Genomic DNA, 22,559 nt, shown 5'->3' on the forward strand with positions numbered 1-22,559 from the left:
CTGAAAATAATTTCATCAGGTTGGTAATTAACATGGAAAAGGAGGATTTTGCAGCGATCTAAGTCTGTGGTTGAAACAATGATTCTAGACAAAAGACATTGGAAATTCATATTTGAGGTGTTGTAGTGGTAGAGATGTCACTGCAAAAATTTTAAAATAAAACAACCACAAACATTTCAACACTTACACTGTATAATGCTCTTTCTAAACCTTCCATGACACTAGCGAAAACGTTTTTACACGTGTAGAAGCTCAGACATGCAAAGTGCACATCTCACTTGGTTGTGATGGGATGACAAGCCTACCAAGCTGGGATCCATGTGTGCTCGGAAGAAGTTGCAACATCGTGCCAAACATCCCAACCAAATGTTTGGCGTCTAATACCACATAGACAGGCCAAGGGTCGAGTACATACAAGTTTCCTGTTATGTTAATCTTGACCAAGTGTTATGGTTTCCTTGTGGAGGTATGTACATGTACATGTATAAAACGAAAGGAAAAACAAACTGAACTAAATTGAAAAGCCTTCTTGTGGAGAAGACACTTAAATATGCACAATAATCATTGCGTTTGGGACCTGTTGTGGACAGCTTCATACAAAGTTTGAATCTATATCTAAAATATGTGGGTGGGCTATCATAGAAAACGCCCATGGCAAATTCATGGACAGGTGAAAATGACAGCATCAAAATGTAGAATTGAAATGATAATGACAGCTACAAACTTAACAAGCAAGCTACAAGCTAGTACATATCACAAAGATGACAAATAACAATTGTCATCTTCAGAGAGACTTTGGATGTGTACAGTGTAGGTGTAGATAGATGCACAATATAAATATATATGACGTCATATAGATGAAAGCAAGCGAGTTGAATTTGCAGCGTATCCGGAGACGAATGACCAGATCTGACTGCCCAAACTGCCAAACATTCCCAGTTAAAAGCATCTCTGTACTGATCTACTTGTACAGCGGCGTTAAGCCTGCCAGCGGCGGCTTGAGCAATCGCAGCTCGGGGCAGTTCGGTCAGCTCGAAATGTGGCTTAACATTCACTTTTGCACATTTCTTACATCCGGGCAAACCCTCTGATGCGGAAAATGTCTGAAACAAAGTGCCCATAAATCGTCGGACGACCATCCAGCAGAAAAGATAGCACAGTTATCGGGGCCTGACTACAGTTAAAGTTTTTGTGACGAATACGCGCCATTACAATACGATCCTTGCTTTTGAACAAGTAATAAAGTAAGCCTGGGAAAATGCGATGCTTTATCTTTCGTGACATGAGGTTGGTTGGTAGGGACGCAGCAGCAAATATAACTTTCATCTGACTTCAACATATTCGATTTGGTAGAAAAGGTTAAGTTCTTCCAAAAGTACATAGAAAGTAAGGCCAAGATGGAATAATTATTACATGTACTAGATAAGCAAAAAATGCTGTTTCCACACGTCTCCTTTTCAAGCAAATGAAGCATCTTGTAGCACACTTTTACCGGATGCGGAGCATTTACTGGTATCTGCCATACTAAATCTTGTTGGCTTGATGGCTTTGGCAGCTATGTTGGCTTCTACAGAAGATTCTAATGTAGTATTCACACTGAGTATTCACACTTTGACAGTGTTAAGACATTATACAGTATCTGTATCACGGCTGCAGCAGTTACACTAAATTAACCTGCACATTAAATGCAACAAAATGTGCAAAAAGAGGCATACATGTAGAAGGCCATAGTTTTTCCAGCCTGTCTTGTGGCTATACAGAACCTTTCATATGCCCACCAACATTTGGCTCAACATAAAATCACACTAAGAACATGTACACGTAATGGCAACCCAGTTGCAGCCAAGGGATAAGAAAAAAACTGGTCAAACAAGCCTCTCAGTGAAATGTAGATCTAAAGTTCAATTTGCTTTTGAAATTTGAGTCAGAAATTCAAGCAATTGTTTTCGAGTAGCCAACACATGTAATAAGCCATTAGCAACAGGGTCTCTACAGCACCAGGAGAATTCGCCATAGGAAAAGTCATTATGGGCAAATTAAGACGTCCTCTCCACGGCGAAGGTTCTGAGCTGATGACTGGCAGCACGGATTAACTGTTATCACTGAAACAGGATTTAATTTGCAAATTCATTACCATACAGTTCCATCACAAAGATAAACGGTAATGCGCCTTCCCAAGGGATCCCGGGAAGACGCGTAACGATTGGTTACCGGGATGAAGTCAAGGTAGCATATTCTTGCACTAATAATATCAGTTCCTATGGCACGCTGGTGGGCAGAGATATGGATAGTTGGACATAACAAAGTTGGCGCCAACACTGGTTACTACATCTCGATGAGCCAGTCTGCAATTCTTAGAAATACTACCAACGTTGAAGTGCTTTTGACAGTGTTAAGTGATACCCCCCACCCACAATGTATCACCAGGTAAAGTATCATCCCACAGGGTAGAAAGCAGACTGACTAGGCTTGTTATGAAGTTTGAATAATTTGAGAAAGTTATTTGATGTGATGACTTTATCTTGAGTATGATTAAGTGAACGGTGCAGTGTTCTCACAGATAAGTTCAGTATATTTATGAAATTTCAAATGGTGAAAGCAACTTTCTACAACTTAAAATTGGCAGTGAATAAAGGACGGAAACAAAAGAAAACCACAGTTTCAAAGGTAAGTACAGGTTAGACCTATGTCAACTAAATTGTATCTTTCATACAAAGTTTTCAAAGCTCAGTTAGACTCTTCAGGAATCCTGTCAAAGCGCGATGAAAAACCTACAATAAGAATAAAAAGAAGAACCTTCAAGGCCTTTACAAATTGACTAAGTCTTGTATTTTTCTAGGCTCTGAATATAATAGAAATCTGTATTCACAACACGTCACCTGACATCTGCATTACTTAGTGGGAAGAATTACTGAGTTATCGAAGCCTACATCGGGACACGCCCACCCTGAAACATTGATCATCCACGCCAGCCTTCATGGCTTTGGAGACTGATGACGACACTAAGATACGGGTGTTGTTTCATCAGAATGAATGAAGTGGTGGTTAGCTTGCTCAACTGTATTGTCAAATTAGCACATAGTCATGTCCATTTTTCAGAACTGGGTGCAGCGGCACCCAAGGAACGTGCTCCAAGACCCAAATCTACACCCTTAGTCAATGACATCTCATTCTGTTAAGTTTCTTCTCTAAAATATATTACAAAGAATAAGTATATAACACCCACAAGCAATTCCATCTTTTTGTATCTTTACAAACATTGGACAAAAAATGGTTTCTAATCAATTGCATGTTGTCTCATGGAGCAAATATGTTATATAAACATATAAAAATAGGTACATGTACACACCCTCATGTTTCACAAAGAACTATAATACCACAAAATCCTGTAATGTCAGTTTTCCAAATAAGCCTGAGTGCTGAGGCACACATGAACCTTACCTACTTGTCTATGTTAATCTACATCAGAGCGACAATGAATGTCCCTGTAGCATGAAATAAAACCCCCAGTTGTTAAAGGTGGGCTCACCTCGTGGCAGGTTGATGGTGATTCAGCACCAAGGCTATGAAGGGGATCCTCTGGCGTGCTGCGCTCGCAGGTCCTGTGGCAAAGGGAGGGGAAACTCATCAGTGTTCACAAGTATTTTGCAAAAGTATACCGTGCTACTGAAGTGCATTGTACCATCACCAGAGCTGGAGTCATAAACGTCACCGGGAGAGAAAACTCCAGAGTATTCACAAGCAAACAAAAGTATACTGTGCTACTGAGGTGCAACCGTACCATCACCAGAGCTGAAGGCATAAACGTCACTGTTGTTAATCAAAATCAAATATCACAGCTCCTGTGGCAAAGGAAACTCCAGAGTATTCACAAGCAAACAAAAGTATACTGTGCTACTGAGGTGCAACCGTACCATCACCAGAGCTGAAGGCATAAACGTCACTGTTGTTAATCAAAATCAAATATCACAGCTCCTGTGGCAAAGGAAACTCCAGAGTATTCACAAGCAAACAAAAGTATACTGTGCTACCACAGTGCAACCGTACCATCACCAGAGCTGAAGTCATAAACGTCACTGTTGTAATTGCAAATCTGATGTACATGTAACTTCGTGTCACTCCAAAATAATCTATAACCACAGAGGAAGATGACATCCTGCCTTGAATTCCCTAGCTTTAGTGACTGTGTTCAAAATGTAGGTTGGTAATGAGGCACACATGAAGTCAGAACTTTCTACTAAGGGCCTGGTCACACAGTCGTATGATTAAAAAACAGAGGTCATTCTTAGCTTAGGGCGGTCCTGCATGTGTCGTCCAAAATCACAATGTCTTGTCACTAAAAAGGCTGTCTTAAATCCTAACATTGGTGGTTGTCTCTGTCAAAGCCAGCTTGATAATTCCACCACATCAAAATCATATGACAACGATTGTGACCGTACCTTATATGAATTCAAAGCTTTCGGTTAACTTTTCCTCCAGATCAGACGGCAAATGAGCCTGGTTATATCATATACATAACAAAATTACGACAAAATCTCCCATGGCATATTCACTCACCTGTGGGGGAAAATACCAAACCGGGGGGATTAAGTCGGAGGATTAGAGTGTTACAAGTGACGAAGTGTTACCCTGGCTGGGGGTGTGCCACTTTGTATGCAAACTCGAGAAGTAATCTAGCAGGATCACGAACTCAATAACTAATCACCGTCAGAGGAAGCACACTATTTATGGTGGGAATAATCCATCGGAGGAAGCCGGGGTGTCAGATATTATCCCGAACAACCGTCCATCATGCCGCAGCTGTTAATGGAGGAGGGTGAAGTGCCAACTAACATTTGCGTTTCAGGAAAAATCTGGGATCAACAGGGCTTTGTAAAAATGCGACAATAGACATGGAGGGAGGAACTTTAAATTGAGGACAACGTTGTCTGATGTTGGATAAGAATGTCAATTTGACGAAGTTAACCAGGCAAACAGAAGAACAACTCCTTTCTCTTGAACGAACATTTTTGCGTTTCAGGGCTTTATAAAAATGCGACAATAGACATGGAGGGATAAACTTTAAATTGAGGACGATGTTGTTTGATGTCATCGATAAAAATGTCAATAATTTGACAAAGTTAACATGGCAAACAGAGGAACAACTCCCTTCTCTTACAAACATTTGCGTTTCAGGAAAAATCTGGGATCAACAGGGCTTTGCCAAAATGCGACAATAGACATGGAAGGAAAAACTTTAAAGTGAGGACAACGTTATTTGATGTCACCGATAAAAATGTCACTATTAATTTGAAGAAGTTAACCAGGCAAACAGAGGAACAACTCCTTTCTCTTACATTTTGATTATTTTCTGTGGCTGATTTTGCCATAAAACATGATCTTTACCATTAGAATACCTATAAGAATAGAAAACTACACGCATATCATTTATAATCATATGTGTCTGAACAGATTTCTAAAAAACACTTGAGGCTAAGGTGAGGAAAAAAATATCTACCACGGTTGAACAATCCTATAATTTACCCTGACAATTGGCATGGCGATCATTAGTCAGGATAGTCTGTAATCCCCACAGACAGATCAGGAGAACGGTTCCGCGGACTGTGAAAGATGACAACGTTCTGCGTGACATTTCTCTCGGCCACACATTCTCAAACGCTGACACTCCCCCATCTGCACACCATCACTCACACCCTGCCTACGGACCTTCCCGGTCCTTAGTTACTCATAAAGTACTATTAATCATGCCTCGGGATTGATTATCCATCCGCTTTAACTGTCACCAGAAAAGTGAGAAAGATAACCCATACACACAAGTTTGCTGGCTGCGTCGGCATCACACATGGACTCACAATCAGGCTACTGGATGACAAAAATACTGAAATCTCAGGGCTCGAAATACATTTTTGGAAATAGGTGCACTGGTGCACCCAACCAAAAAAATTAGGTGCACAGAAAAAGTTTTGGGTGCACCACATGAGATAAAGTTGAACGTCAGCAAAACATAAGTTTGACACTACTGCCTCTCTTTAGAAACTTCAACCAATTAGCAAGGGATGCATCAAATAAAGTACAACAAAAGGTTATATTGCTTTTTCGGATACTTACATTTCAAGAATATTCTATATACTAGTGTACAAGAGAACCTTTGCCATATATATAGTGTACAATAATATCTAGGTGCACCAGTGCACCCACAGTCAAACATTAGGTGCAGAGCTCCAATTTTGGGTGCACACAGGTGCACATGCACCCAGTATTTCGAGCCCTGAGTCTTGTTCTGTGAGGTGAAGTCATTAATACTGCTGCATTGGCGAGAGTTAAGGCACAGCCTGTTTCGTCGTAGATTGTCGTACAATTTCGATATGGTACGATTTTCTGGCTGCGACAGAACCAACCGCCAACAATCTTAGGAGTCAAGTGGACCTTTTTGGTCACAAGATAGCTGAATTTTGTACATCAGATGAACGACTCTCCCAAAAAATACCCTCAGGTTACAATCGTATCCCTATCAAACTATCATAACTTAAGGCTTCTAGTCTACGACTAAGAATACCATCAGTTTGGGATCGTACGACGATCATAAAACAAGTAAAGACAGGTTTTCGTTATGTCAAACTTGAACCTTCCCAAACTGCACAGTAAATGTAAGAAAACATCACATCACATTGCGTATAACAAACTTAGTATGCACCACAAGCGTTTCATTAGGCTGTGGGCTTAGTGTAGATCAAATACTCATTACAGGCATCATTGCATCAGAAGAAGACTACTGTCAAACCTACGGATGCTCATCACGTGGAGGGTTTTCAATCTTATGATCTTGGCACTGATCACACGAAAACATGTTCCCAAGGAAATATCAAAATTTTCTACCAACCACTTAAGAAGGCAAGAATATTCTCAGTTTGCAATTGTACGACTATCGTATGCCCTGAGTGTGACTAGTCTACTTATGTCACACTGATCACATGAAAACTTGCTCCCAAGGAAATCCCAAAGACCATTTAAAGGTGCCCAAAGCAATTTCAGAATGTAGGAAGTCGGAATTCCGATTTCAATTTTCTAATCCTTTCTATACATAGTAAGTTTAGATAACACTATCCCATTGCATATCGACCTTCATGGAGCAAAGATGCGATGTCGTTGTGTGATGATAACTCATTAAAATCTCGCTGATCTTTTGGTGGTTCCAATATATAAAGGACTTCTCGTGCGGTTTGTTTCTGTGCTCTTTTTAAATGTCCACAGTTTGAAATCATTGATAGAAAATGCTAATTTGAGCAAGTAGATGTTAATATCATACAGATTGCCATATCCAGAATATTTCCATTTTCAATGTTCTGAAATTGCTTAGGGCTCCTTTAAGAAGGCAACCATGGCAATCTTCTGAATCTAAGAAACTAGTCAGACAGTTACCACACAATCTGGCATTTGCCCCAAAAGAGTTATAGCTTGAGTTTCGCTTCCAGGGAAGATGGGGATTTCTTCGGGAGAGGATTTACCTCATTTTCCCCTAGGCAGCCCACTCATGCAAGCGTAGAAAATTAGTTTTAAATGGGTGGGAGTGATGGATCGAGGATGTTTATCATGTATAGTTCCACTTACATGTGGGCGCATCCATACATAGCTTAGCTACGTATTCAATGACAAAATGCAATTGTGACAGTATGGGTTACTATCTATAAGAATTGGGGGAGACAAGAAAAAAAATAGTTGGACCTTGATACAAATATACGTATGACAGAAGTTCTCATTAACAACAAATCCCTAATAAAACAAAAAATCAAATCTCCATGAAATGACTATTGCCATGAATACCTCCAAGAAATAAGTATTTTTTCCTAGGTTCTTGGTTTATTCTTTATTGTGAATTTTTCTCTGGTTCTCCCCATGCATTTTCCCACTGGCTCTGATAAGGCAACAGACATTCATACAGCAAGAAATTAGATAACCTTTGATAACCAATTCTGGGACCCTCCTGGCACCTTTGACCTAACTTCTTGTCATTTTTCCTAGTGTGCTTACCATATGGAAATAAGTGTAGAAACACACAACAGATAAACAGACAATACCTGCCATTTCACAGAGGTAACAATATGATACCAACGCCCATTAGAGGGTCACAACAAGTTCTAGTGATCCTCACAAGGACTGACCACAAAAAGTTCCAAAATCAAGCCAGAGTAATCATCATTGCAAATTCCTTGACTCAAAATATCTGATGCATGAGATCTCTCCAGTCAACCGCTGTGAAAGGTGCATGCATGTGTAATAGAACCAGTGGAGCGATTCTCTGCTAGTATATACTAGGGAGATAGCCTGGTTATCAGACTACCGCCCTACAGTCGCTACCACAGTTGGCACACTGCCCCTAATTATCGCTCGCACGATAGATATTAGGGATCGGGTGCCTAGACAGATTGGGTGCCGATTGTATAACAGGAATGTGGCCTCCCCCAGCCAAAAAGTAGCCTCCACCAAGCCTTCATACAGGGGTATGGCTCGTAGAATTCTGCAAAAAATAGGAATAACTGGCCAGTAGAGTCAGTCCACAGTAAGGTTAATATCTCCCCCTCAAATGAAACCCTCTGGTGGCCAAACCCTCCTGGCAAACATTCTCCCTATACTATAGCCGGCATGGTTAGTCTGGTAGAGACTGGTACAAAAGCGGTTATCTTCCAGTGCGAGGGGTCCGGTACCCCGGCTAATAGGGAGACCGCAGGGGGGAAACAAGTGTGTATAATTTGAAACACAGCCGGATGGCAGCACAATTTTCCCCAGGTAATTGTATATAATGAATCCTTGCAGCACTGTAACAGCGTGGAAAATAAGGCTCAGTAAGGTGTCAAGCAGAGAATGTACCTGTCGAATTCAAGATTAGCTGACGCTTGACGTGGCTTGGCATTTGAAGAAGCTACATGTTTCTTAATAGTAACTCATATTACTCCCTTTAGGTTTATGAAGTATATTGCTATTCCAGAAAGCAACTCCGTTACTAATTTCATCTAGCTAGATTATATACATGTAATTTGATGATGAAGTTAGGGTTTTCTCATACTGTATCTCCTATTTCTTAAGTATAGATACTTTCACTTATGAGTCTGGATGCACAATTGGGATGAGTCCAGGTACTCAAAATGGTGTCAAACACAGAGTAAAAGGTGAGGAGTTGAATGGCTTTGAGGTCAGACAATTTTCTGCAGGTAATAAAGGATAATGAATCCTTCCAGAACAGTAATAATGCAGACAGTAGGGCTCAGTGAGGTGTCAAGAGGAGAATATTCCCTTTAAAATACAAGGATGACCCCGAACCCAGACAGAATTCATGCCTGTCTATGTATCTATAACCGCCCTTCGGCGTAAGACAACATCTTCGTAGTCAAGCAGCGTTCTGAAGTTACTCTGCTCATACTAGCTTGTGGGATTCCTTTTTTTGCCTTGACGGCAGTGAATATATCAAACTGTTAAAATTAGATAATAAATTTACAGTTAAAAAATGTATGAAAACTTAACTTTGAGCGATCACATCTCTGCTAATCCTAAAAAGTTCTTGATTTCAGGTCTAAATCTAGATAGGTCTAAAACTTTGCTGTAGTCTCCTTACAGGATCCTGTTCTGCTTACACCCACGCACAAAAATCTTCCTGCCAGAGCTAAAAATCCAACTGGCAACTTAGCCATCTGCGTAGTATTGAGAATCCTAGTCTTTTAGGACGGGAACAAAAATACTTCAACCTCATGTAATATTAACAAGCAATAAAGACCCTTTAACTACGTACTTTTTTGGGGGTATAATCCCTTACATAACATATCGTTCCTCCTTCAAATGGACAGCAGTAAAGGATGCACATTTACCCTTTGATGGCTCATAAATGACAGGTTTAGTTACAAAGCCTGCCATAGTCGTTAGCAAAATGAGCTTGGGAAGAGGGCTCTTTTTTGGCAGATGGCATCAAAGAATGATAAGAAGGGCACGCCCACGTAAAATGCCCCTGCATTAGAGAGTTACCCGGGATGTAATAGTGCCAGCTTTTACTACCGACTTTATGACCCCAACATCAGTAAGAGTTCTGAGTATACAACAAGCTCTTTTAATACCATTAAATACCATCTTTCTTGATTCACTTTGAATACAAGTATGACTCCGAACCCAGACAGAACAATGCCTTTATCTGTATCTATAACCGCCCTTCAGCGTAGTAAGACACCATCTTCGTAGGCAAGCGGGAGTGTAATGGTGCCAGCGTTTACAACCATCTTTATGACCCCAACATTCCTCACATCAGTAAGAGTCCTGTGTATAGAACCAGCTCTTTTAATACCATTAACTACCATCTTTCTTAATGGTTAGTGATATCAGCGCACGCATGCCTCCAGCAATACTCTTAGGCATCGCTTTACAACACCCAAAAGGGCTCTCCTCCCAGATTTCAGCACCACGGACAGCGCCTTCTCTTCTACAGTAAGGGCCCTAAAGCCTTAACGCCTTGCGTTTACATCAAACTACGGATGCAAAGTTGTAAACCCGAAACTGAACCTAATGCGACATCCATTTGTAGCTTTTCTGGCCTTGGACGCTACTCAAAACTTTCCTTTGGAAGATTACGTTTCAAAGTATATTACTTCCATTAGTGCCATCTGTTATGTAGCCCATATATGAGCAACGATTTCTTGTTTAAAAGGTTACTTTGACTCATAAATATTGATGTAACGTTACAGTCATAAACACTGTTTTAGCATCTGAAATTCAATTGCAGTCTTTAACAAGGGTTGGAGTCACCTGCCCAAGAATAACTATAATAACTAATAACTTCCTAACTGCTTTTTAAAATTTTTCAAAGGATGTCTTTTTGAAACTAATAGTAACAGGCAATGCTACATTGTACTAGTTTATCAATACTCCTGAACCTATAGCGACATACATGCAATGATGGATTCCTCATATATATGCATACAACAAATGGACTTTTTGAGTCTTAGCAAAGCAAAGCAATCAGCCCTGCCTAAAGCCCGCCTCTCACCAGCCCGGCGGCACGTTGGCGACCTTGCTGCGACGAGTTTTATGAATAAAAAAACAAATCTTTTTACGCTGCCTGTGTTTTGTTGTCTTTTTGGGCATACTTGTACGTTTTGCATGATATTCCCATTATAAAGTCAGGGGTAACACAAATCCAGTTTAAGACGCAGCGAGGTTGCCAAAGTCCAGTGAGATAGGGGCTTAAGAAATGCGACACAAGAGTTACAGAACTACCTTCAACTTTCTGTGACCCGAACACTAACATGTATGTGTACATAATATGTGCATTACAGTGGGTGCTACAAATAGTATGTTATGTCTTCTATTGAATGAAATACATGCTGGCATCTGCCTGAAAGATGAGATAAGAAATGTGACACTTACACAAAAGACAACCTTCAACTTCAAGTGACCCTAACACTAACATCTATGAGTACATACAAAATGCACTACATTGTGCTACAAACAGTATGTTACTTCTTCTATTGAATGGAATACATGCTGGCATATGTCTGAAAGAAGACATGCCAAGGCTTTCACGTGGGCAGCCAAGATGAATGTCAATGGGAATTAGAAATGTAGGTGGATTGTAGGGTAAAGACATGTTGCATGGTTCTAAATGGGGTGTCTATTCCTGATGAAAGGAATTGGAAAGGGCCGGGCTTGAAAAGGGCTTAATTTGTAGACAGAGCCATGCTGGTTCTATGTGGGAAGACACAACAATAAAGATAACCACAAGGGTGTGATTGCCTCAGACAACACACGAATACCAAAGACAGCAACCGATGAGTGAACCAACAGCATCTGCTGTGTCCTAGGTTGCGCTGTATCATCAGGATGTATCTTATTTAGTCTTCTATGCCATTTAAAAGTAACTATGACTACAACATGCACCACTACATCACCTCACATCCGGCCACTATTGTATTCTATGGATTCTCCTTGGAGATTGTTAAGACACCTTTCCTCTTTCAGACAGATGCCAGCATGTATTCAGACAGATGCCAGCATGAACCAACAGCATCTTCAGCGTCCTCGGTTGCGTTGTATCATCAAATTGTCTTTTATTCAGACTTCCATACCAAAGGGTAGATGGAAAAAAGCAAACAATTGCAATATAGATAATATCACAAGGATGTGATTGCCTCAGACGACACACGTGTACCAAAGACAGCAACCGACAGCATCTGCTGCGTCCTAGGTTGCGTTGTATCATCACGATGTATCTTATTTAGTCTTCTATCCAAGACAGAGGATAATAGATGAAAAAAGGCAAACAATGACAACGTAGATAATATCGTAATGTCAACGTAACACAAGAGAACTGACATAAAATATCACAGTGCTGGTAGAAGAAGCCTAAAGTGGGTATCTCGCTGGAACTGCGACGTCGCTGCAACTGAGCAATTTGAAAGAGCGCTCAAAGAATTTTATCGATGAAAAAATCTTTACACGCTATGCATGTTTTGTTCTTCTTAGTCATACTTGTATACGTTTTGCATGATATTCCCATTATAAAGTCAAGGGTAACAGTACCGTAACACAAATCGAATTTAGGTCGCAGCGAGGTCACCAACGTACCGCGGTCCGCTCAAGTGTACCGTACCTTCACCTGTCTGTTCCACTGCATCTATGCAGGTATGCAGGTGGGACCTTAGAGACCTGGCTGTCAAACAAGCTACACTTCCGACTAACGACACATTAATGCGTCAGAGCCAGGTGAGAAGTGGTTCCGCAACAATTAAACAGAATGTATGGCATCACCAGGTATATTTGGTTTTTGGAAAGTATCTACCAAGGTTTATTTTGCGATGCTTTGAGTTATCCTGAGTTACAGTTAGTAATAGTAGTAATGACCTTTTTTTTTAAACATCAACAAAACACACGCACGCTCACGCACACAAACACACACACGTACACACACACACACACACACACACACACTTACATACACACACAAAAAAGATGAAGCACGATCGAGACACAAGACAGTCTGCTATTGATACCTACTTGTGTATGGTACCTGGCACAGTGTATACATTCTATTGTGTATATGTAAATACAATTTCCTGTTATCATACCAATCTTTCGATTCTTAAAATGTTGAGAGTTGTGATAACAAATTGGTGTCACCTAACCAGTATTAAGGTTCACAAGTCTGCAGGACCCAAAGTATCTACAGGCTGAGACGAGACACTGTCGCAGTTTTGTAACCACTGCTAGGATACTAAAAAGGATGCAGAAAGGTGTAAAAGAACGGTTTGCAGATTGACTTGTAATATATCTACAGGAAGAGCGCTAACCGTGCTACATGGCTAATATTGACAGGGGTGTGACACAAAACCATAAATCTCCCAGACGTTCATGAATATTGCATCGAAAACTTCACAGCTCACTCAGTCAACGTCACACGGCAAAGGAGGAAGTATGTTCGGCGTGTAAACGATGGCTGGAGCAGAATTATGAAAACACGACCGCATCCGATGGAAGGGGAAGGACAGCTTTTAATAAATATTGCAGGGGGACATTTCGCTGGTTTACCTGTCAGGACACCCAGGAGAAAAGAACTGAAGGGAGACATAGTCCAGACCTCATAATCGTTGAAATAATGGTGAATTTTTCATGGGTAATTTTTCGGGATTTACTTCAAAATTATGATGAATGGTGTGTAGCTAGTCTAGCAATTACTATCAGTTACATTTTTCAAGCTGCACTTTTCAAATCTCAAAACATTTTTTTTCTTCTGCTGAAAAAAAGTAGTGGATGCTACTTGAGATATCTGACCATTTCCAAAATCATATCCAGTTGCTTGAATACCTGCTATTTGGCATATCTTATTACCTGGATGTCTAACATTCATCAACATATTTTTTTCCTTCCTTCATCTTCCTTCTTTGTTCCTTAAATTCTTTTCAGATGTGCTGCAGACTTGCACTTCGTACGGTGACAGATCGCTTGGCAAATTTATTCACAGCAGACTTTGTTTTACAAAAACCAACCCTTCAGAACTGAAGTTTCCTCCCCGGAGACCCCTAGGCCAGTAAAGCTAACATAAAAGTACCTAAACATCATGTTCATCAGGACATCAAACTTTCCATTTTCCTGATGAATATTTTAACAGGGAGATTTAGTTTCACGAGAACGCTTCTACAGCCCCCTCCAAGGAGATGGCCATTAGTCATATCTTTGAATCTAAAAACCCGGAATTTTACGGCGGTGAACTTTGCAAACGGAGAGATTAAAATTTTACAAGAGCAAATTTCACAGGCATGGTTTACCAGTGGTACAGGTGCACCCCTGGGGCCTTTCACTGCTCAAAGATGCATGTCATTCTACAGTCTTTACAACTGCAAAAAGGGTAGCACTGATCTCATCAATAAGTAACAAGCCTTCAAGTCCCGCAGGCTTTAAACTCACAAAAGATGAAAGCATAACCAAGAGATCAAAGCTTTTAATGAGACAGTATCACATGCTTTTGATGTGAATGCTTGCCTACTAGGGACCTTAACCGAGTAAAGATAAGGTGGTTACTACTAAAAGCTTTTATCTGATGGATACCGCTTGTCTTGGCTTTTGTTGAGAGAGATGGGGCGTTTCAAATCCTTGTGTAAACCTGAAGAACGTAAACAAAATCAAGTGCTTTTGCGACAAATATTGTTTTTTTAAGAACATTGTCTAATATGTTGATACACAGACCTTTCTTTTTTTCTCATTTATTTTCCTTGATTTATTTACATGGACTGGTAGGTCATGGGTAGCAAATACTTGGTATGCAGGCCTCACGGGAGTAGTATACTAAACTAAACCTAATCACAACAACAGGAAAAGATGGTGGTACTGTAACTTACAATGTAAATACTTTAAGAATTACGGCCTTTCATTGGTGATTATGTAAAATACAAATCTATTCATTCAACTTCACTAATGCACAAATGTGAAAATATGGCCCCCTCTATTTTTACTAAGTAATACAATCACTGAAAGCAAGCATAAAGCAAATTCAAGAGCTGTTTTTGTTCAACATGGCAATTATTCACAGGACATATTTATTCTGAGAGGAACACTCAATGTTTGACACATATGTATGTAAAATGGCTTTGTTCAGGATTGTAGAACCATGATCATTTGGCTTTCACTCCACTGAAAATTGGGTGTGGACAACTCAGTTGTTTCATGGAGGCTGCACCATGTAGCAATGCAACATAACATAAACTGTACTATAACATAAACTATAGAGCTGCAGCTACTGGCTAGTATAGAAACACCGAAAAATAATGTAAGACTTTGTGAAATGCAATAATAAGGCTTGCAGCAGAGAAATTGAAAATTTGTAGTTTCTCTGGCCATCTCAACAACTGCAGTTGTTGATCACACCTGGTAGCTTCACTCTCTGCATTTTTAGAGTAAGGTATGTAAACAGCTAGTAACTGGTAAATGGTAGTGAGCAGGACTTTGCAATTGGGCAAGACAAAAATCATACTTTCAGCTCAAGACTTCTACTGCCAGGTACGACTGCCGAAAATGATGTCACAGTGAACAAGGCACCAAGACAGACCTCGAAATTGTTTCCAGACCGTAATTATAAGTACTAGAGCCAACACCAACACCAGGCTTTTCTACATGGGCGTCACACTTGGCTGTGACAACATGATCCAGCTTTCATTTATCCACAGCGCCATGGTTATGGGACGGATTTGCTCAGGATGAGACGCCGTAACAAGTTCAAACCCCCGCCACTGTTCTTGACTGGCAGTGTGATTAGAGATTCCTCAGCCTTTCGTTCTGCGCTTAAATCTGGGGATCAGTTCGTCAGGATTTAGCCGTCTGATCTCTGAAAGGTCTCGGGGGTCCAGACAAGTTCGGGGATTAACCTGTCAACTCTGTTTGCGTGCAAAACACAGATAAGTTTAACCCATTGGCAGTGGATAAAACCCAGGCAAAGTACTAAGTATGTGATTTTGATAGGTAATTACAGGGCTGAATGAACTGTTTGTCTTGTTAACCTTCAGACTGTTATGGTTTTTGGCATCAAATTTGTAAAATTGGTTAGGAGACTAGGCAGCAGGGAGAAGGTTAAGGAAGGCAACAGGTTGGTTCCTCTCCATGTTCTAAACAATTGCCCAGCATGAATTCAGGTTGTGAATGCATATTCAACCACTTCTGAATTCAAGGGAAACAAGCATACATGGAAAAACTTCTGTTCCTAATGTCAAAACCAAGGCCTGTCAAATGAATGACATGAAAACTGTTTGTAACAACAACAAAAAACCTTGTCTTAGACTTTTAATATTAAAATGATACAAAAAAAATCTTCCTGCCAGTTGATGAAGATACTGGGTATTTTCTATAGCAACAAGGAGGATGCACTCTGTTGTTCCCTTGAACATATTTCGCACATCATGCTTCCTATAAAGTATAGAAAAGCAATGAATATTCTTAACCTTTAGCAATCCGAAGTAGCCTTTTGCCACCCAATTCCCTGTTGGTTACAGAGTTAGGCAGCAGGGAGAAGGTTAACGTTTGCACATGAGACAGTGTGGACACCTTTGTTGACATTACCGCACATTTCCCAAACCTTCACATCTGATTTCCTACATCCTCCCAGTCAACAATAACCAGATGTTCGGATGACAGTATTCCCTGGGTTCCAAAATAAACTATACATAACGAGAGTAAGGCTTTTAGTAATGTACACGTCCTTAGACACATGACATGATCAAAGCGCATCTCAAGTTTCCGGAACACAATATCCCCAAGTGCGGGGAGGAAGCAGCAAGAAGCAATAAAGTAATGTAATGAAATAGAATTGAACTACCAGGGGACTGCGATAATTGCTCTACTTTTGAGGATGAAAAGTTCTGCAGGCAGCCTTGAGGGAGGACTGAGCAGATGTTCATCCTTCTATGCCATTTGTGCAAAACCTTGAGGAAATGACAAAGGCCTGAAAGGCTAAGATCACATCCTGCTACAGCTTAAGTTAAGGCCCACTTTCCACTAGACAGCGGTGCAGCTCAGCAACCATGCATTGAGCGACAAAATTTGCATTTGTGTGACCTTTGATTATATAATAAGAATATGAAGCACAAAGCAAAAGCATAATGTACAGCGCTCGTGAGTGCGACTCGCATACAACATGTATGCGACCAGTTTTTTGAGAATGCGACTAGATTTAAAATCACGGTCGCACGGTGCGACAATCAAAAATTAAGACCTGCGCCAGGATAATGCCTGCAGAACTAAGCGGTAAGCCGAAAATATAGGTATTCCAACGCTACCGCGAATATCGTCGGTGAATTTTCTATCATGTTCCCACACCCGCGGTACAAAAACTATCCGTTCCTAGTGGCAAAGTTACCCATAGAAATAAAGGATATAAGTTTCTCTCATTTGTGGTGTATTTGTTTGATTTGTAAAATGTTTCAAACGCCAAAACTTTGTTGATGAAAGTGAGCGCTCGCCGGACGCTCGCTGTTTTCAATGGCGGCCATGATGTTTATGAAAAATAGACCGCAGCAGAATAAAAGGCCTGTTTCCTGCGGTCATATTTATACCTATTCAAGCGATAATTTTTACGATCAAAAATTGATGAATCAATTCAAGTGGAGTTTTATTAAAAAAAATATCAAATTTTCCTTTTGTCACCGGTATCATTTCAAAGCTCATTACCTGCCCGTTGTTATGGTGCCACTTTCATTCTGCTGCTGTCTATACTGCACAGCGGCGAATCAGAAAGCTTTCCCCATGCAGTCGGCCTGTCATTGGATGGCGACGCCGCGCGGTCCTGACGCGCGAAATTTGAACTGCGCGTTTCGAAGGAACCGAAGATATTTGACTGGGTCGGCACAAACAGATCATTTTTGATACTATTGAGCAAGAATTTTAAGGATATTAAAGTATTTTGGATTATTTGTAGACAGAGGGTGAGGGTAAAAAGAAAAGAAATGCCTGTAAAAATGTTTAACTTGATGCAAGCAGTGAAGTTTCAAATTATGGAATGTGACTTTATTTGTTTTGGTCATGAGCCCAATAGATAAGTTTTAGAGTTATCTATTTATTTATCATTCAAGGTTGTGAATCATTACTTGCCTTGTTCCAAGTAAAAAATACCATTGTGTATTTTTCAACTTGTTGAACTTGAGGCACCTTGGCCCCCGGATTGGGGCCAGCCGGGGAACCTATGCCGAATTTTTCTAAAAATCCATCCAATGAATTGAATTGCCAATTGCTCTGCACCATCAATGTAGGCTTTTATCTTTTATGATTTATTCAAATACTTTATTCCCGTTTGTTAACATTGATTAATAGGAGTATTACTTGGTATAGCCAAGACTTTTGCTTGTTCTTCCAACTTTTTGTAGTGGTGCTCCTAGATTTATGCTGGTGCTCCTAACTTTTTTGAGTTAGGAGCACAGTGCTGCTAGGCCTAAAAGTTAGTCTGGAGCCCTGAATGTAAAAGGCAAAAATAACACAAAATGTCAAAACAAAATTTTGTTCCCTGTGTATCAAATTTGTTGAGATATCTGTAAATATTTGGTTGCTTAGCGTCGCGACCTCTGGTTGTTACCAACGACATGCATTCTGTCCTTACAATGCCACTATCTTTCAATACTTGTCTGTTCTTTATACAACTATTCATAAACTTCCTATTACATGTACCTTCACCAACAAGGTTAAAATGTATGTTTTAGGCATCTTTCTACAGAACTGCAGCAGAATTTCCAGTTTTGATTTCTCATGAGTGGACATGCAAGTGTAGGCAGACCTCGCACAACCTACATACAGCAGCTGTGTGAGGATGCAGACTGCAATTTAGAAGAACTATCGAGAGCAATGGAGGACAGGGAGGACTGGAGGAGGAGGGTGATGTTCATCCGTGACACTCTCACGACAAGATGATGATGATGAGTGGTAAATAGCTCTTGGCACAGAGAGTAAGTGCTAATCGTGTTTGTGCTCCTAGCGGCTTTATTTGAAACTGCAGGGGCCAATTTTTCATCTTGTGATAAGAGAAACTACTGAAGATTTCCATCAACATCCTAAAAAAAGTCATGGACAATTTAAACATGTGAGAAGGATTTAAGTTGACTTAGTTAAACAGATCTACAGTGGAAGTCACTTGAAGACAGAAGAAAAATATCCAGGCTTTGCATGATGTACAAAATGACTAATAAACTTGTGGATGTACCTACTGATAATTATCTAATACCAGCCCAGAAAAGGACAAGAAATAGTCATGCCTTTAAGTACCTGAGTTATAAACCAAGGATTGATGTGTTCAAAAATTCGTATTTCCCGAGAACCATAGTAGAATAGAACTCGTTGCCATCAGATGCTGTAGGAACACCTTCACTACATAGCTTCAAAGAACGATTGCAGTCAGATGTGAAAAAGTTAGGTGTGATAGGCCGTACAGTGTATTACTAATATAACCAGCTGCTACCGCGCCACGTGCCGGCGAAGCTGGTGTGTTACGCCGAAGGGCGGTTATACCGGCTATACAGATACAGATACAGTTTCCCAATGTATGTAACCTACACATCTAATACTATATTGTACATAATGGACTTCTGGTGGATTTTACGGAATGGTTTCAGAAAGTGACACTTGGCTCCAATTTCCCGAAAATAAGCCTCAGCTCCACTAAAGAGCTACCATTAATAGTCTCAGGTGGTACGAATCCAGGGGAAAACTGGCCGGTTTATCCCCGGGATCGCCTGCGCATGTATATCTTCATCTTAATGTGAGTGCTGATATGACTGGTGCATCTATCTCGGCAACATTAAGTGCATTTAAAAACGAAAGTCTTACCAACGGTCCTTTAACTTCAATTTCGGCAAAGCTGGACATAAATAAAAGGCTCACTGAAATACACACTCGAATTGCTTGATGTGCTGGGCTTGGTATGAAATCTAAACCAATGGCGGAGCAACCATAACTCTTTATATACATTATACTATGGACAGAATGACTGGAAACCCAAGTTTTAAAAAATAAATTTGAGAAAAACACAATTAACAACAGTAGTTTCTAATCTTTTACAATAACATACATGTGCTGGGCTTGGTATAAAATCTAAATCATTGGCGGAGCAACCATAACTCTTATACAATGTCATATACCGTAAATATGATATACGTTATTCTCTGTATAGAATGACTGAAAACTCAACTGTTGAAAAACAAGTTGAGAGAAAACACAATTAACAACAGTAGTTTCTAATCTATTACAATAACATACGTGCAACATGGAGTTATCTCTTGCATTATGAAACCAAAGGCACTGATTGACAGGGAAATCTCCCCAACATTACCCATCTACGTCAGGCTCCAAATGTCTCAAGTCATGCATACAAAGATGCGCATTAAGTCTCAATCTGAGTAATCTTTAACCTTTAGAGTGCTTCATACCGCTAGTCTACTGCTCACCGGACAGGATTTATGCAGGCAAATATCACTGCACACGTCATAGCTGCCCAAGTCTCCATCATCCTGTCCAAATGTCGGGAAGGCCTTTATCAAACTCCATCATCTCACATATTGTGCGTACACTCTGGGCTGAGTGTCTCCAGGATTCGGAGCACTTGGGGGAAATAAACTGAGGATTTTTCGGTGCTTTGCTTTCGACGGCCAAAGTAAGGATCGAAATGAAAAGACATATGAAAAGGGCACTGATGCTGTTTGCAATAAAATATCGGGACATTTCAGATTGTATCGGTTGATCTTTAGTTAAAAGTAATTTACTGGTACTTTGGTGCCATTTACATGTAAATTACCACCTCAGAACTGCCCTTAAAACTGGAACAAAAACAGTGAAAAAGAACTGCTTTGTACACAATTTTTCCTTAGGATTTTGATGCAATTTTCTTCACTCTAATAGCAGTTATTACAAACATGCACAAACTATAAGTAAAGAATCAAACTTGAACAAAAAAAGGGCAAATTTGCAAACTTTCTGACTGTACAGATGTACAGGCAGATTGTTCTTCCATCAGACCTTCTACACTAATTGTCTTCAAACACAATTAGAACTTTTTATTACTGTTAGCATTTAAATCATTTAGCTTAACGGCATAATTGAATTTTCCAAGAATAAAGCTCTTTTCTCCAGAAGCCTAATGGGAGATTTCCAGTTCAATTAGGGGGGCCACCGCAGTGTTCAATAATCACAGCACACGTGGTGATGCCGTGATCACGTCAATTATAGGCAATTCCGGCACCTTAAGAACAGTAATTGTTCCAGTCAAGATAGCCGCAGAGCTTGCCAAGAAAAAGCTAACGGGCAGAGCTGAAATCCAGAGTAAAAAAAGGCCCACTAAGAGATACAAAGTAATGTTCTGTAAAATCTTCATTGAGAGTGAAACAATTGTTGATATGTGATTTTGAAAGTTTAGAGCCATACTCCAAAGAAGCCTTCGGATGAGGTAACTTGCTGCTACATTCACACTTGTCTTAGGTAACTACTCAAGGGACTAAGGAAAAATGGTTGCTGAGGACAGGTGGTTGTTGAGGACAAGGTTTAACTATGTAAAAAAAGACGGGATTGTTTTAAGTGTGGTTGCCTGCACCATGTAGTTGTCTATGCCAGGTGCTTGCCAGGTTTGACTGATTAAACTTTTTTGCGTTTCGGCGCATGCGCGCCGGAACGCATTGTCCTGGCTTTTACCTTCAAGGAAGGAACCAGGGAAGCTTGGTTCAACACTGTGTCGCACACAATAAGACCTTATATGGCAATACGTTCTCAAATCCTTGTATAGCCGTTGCCTTATATGGCAAGAGAGCACGAAAAGGCAGGCAGGCTAGATTTGCATGTGACACAGGACGGCGACCGCATGTAACTGCTACAACTGTTCGGAAATATCATTGCATTGTGGTTTCGGACTTTGATATCCTGAAAAATGACCATATTACATCTATTCCACAAGATTGCAGAAGAAAAAAAATGATTTCGTCAAGAAAACGACCAAAAATCGGCATAAATGATACCATATAGTGAGGTTATAGCATTACGTCCAGAGTGCCTAGTTACGTACCGCAGCTTGGCCGATCTGGCAACGCGAAGCACTTCGGACCCAGAAGATCCGGGTTCGTGTCCGTGCATGGATTTTTTTTTTCTTTTTAGATATTGAATATCAAAAATATATATTGATATTATATTAATCTATCAATATCATATTTATGAATATCATTTTTTTCATTAATGAATAAAGAAATATTTTATATTTGTTATTTTTAAATATTCATTTAATATATACAAGGCCTTTGTCTTATGAACAGGACTTCATAGATTCCAAACCCGGCATTCGAATTTTTCTGTTCATTGTAATGGAAAATACCGTGCAGCGGCTCCTATGCGCGGTAAGATGATTCTTGCAAAACACTCGCCACTAAACTTCTATCCCCGATGTAAACAGAGGCTCTTGATGTTGTTTGCAAAACAGCGATTCTTTGTTACAGTAGCAAATGCTCCATTGTTCAGTATCGACTTCATTCAGACAACACGGACGTGGAAAGTGGCGCCCCTCGGCACAAAACTATGGGAAT

General features: G+C 40.2%; 1 protein-coding gene across 3 annotated transcripts in view; it reads right to left on the bottom strand.

Moving 5' to 3' along the window:
* LOC136428836 (heparan sulfate glucosamine 3-O-sulfotransferase 5-like) overlaps positions 1-22,559 on the bottom strand; it is a 101,868-nt gene that overhangs the window by 46,769 nt on the left and 32,540 nt on the right. For all 3 annotated transcript variants that reach the window (XR_010754664.1, XM_066418618.1, XM_066418619.1), the window contains exon 3: positions 3,530-3,602. The gene's annotated coding sequence lies outside the window, so the exon portion shown is untranslated. The remainder of the gene's footprint in view (positions 1-3,529; positions 3,603-22,559) is intronic.

Source organism: Branchiostoma lanceolatum, chromosome 2 (assembly GCF_035083965.1).
Source record: "Branchiostoma lanceolatum isolate klBraLanc5 chromosome 2, klBraLanc5.hap2, whole genome shotgun sequence".
NCBI classification, from domain to species: Eukaryota; Metazoa; Chordata; class Leptocardii; order Amphioxiformes; family Branchiostomatidae; genus Branchiostoma; species Branchiostoma lanceolatum.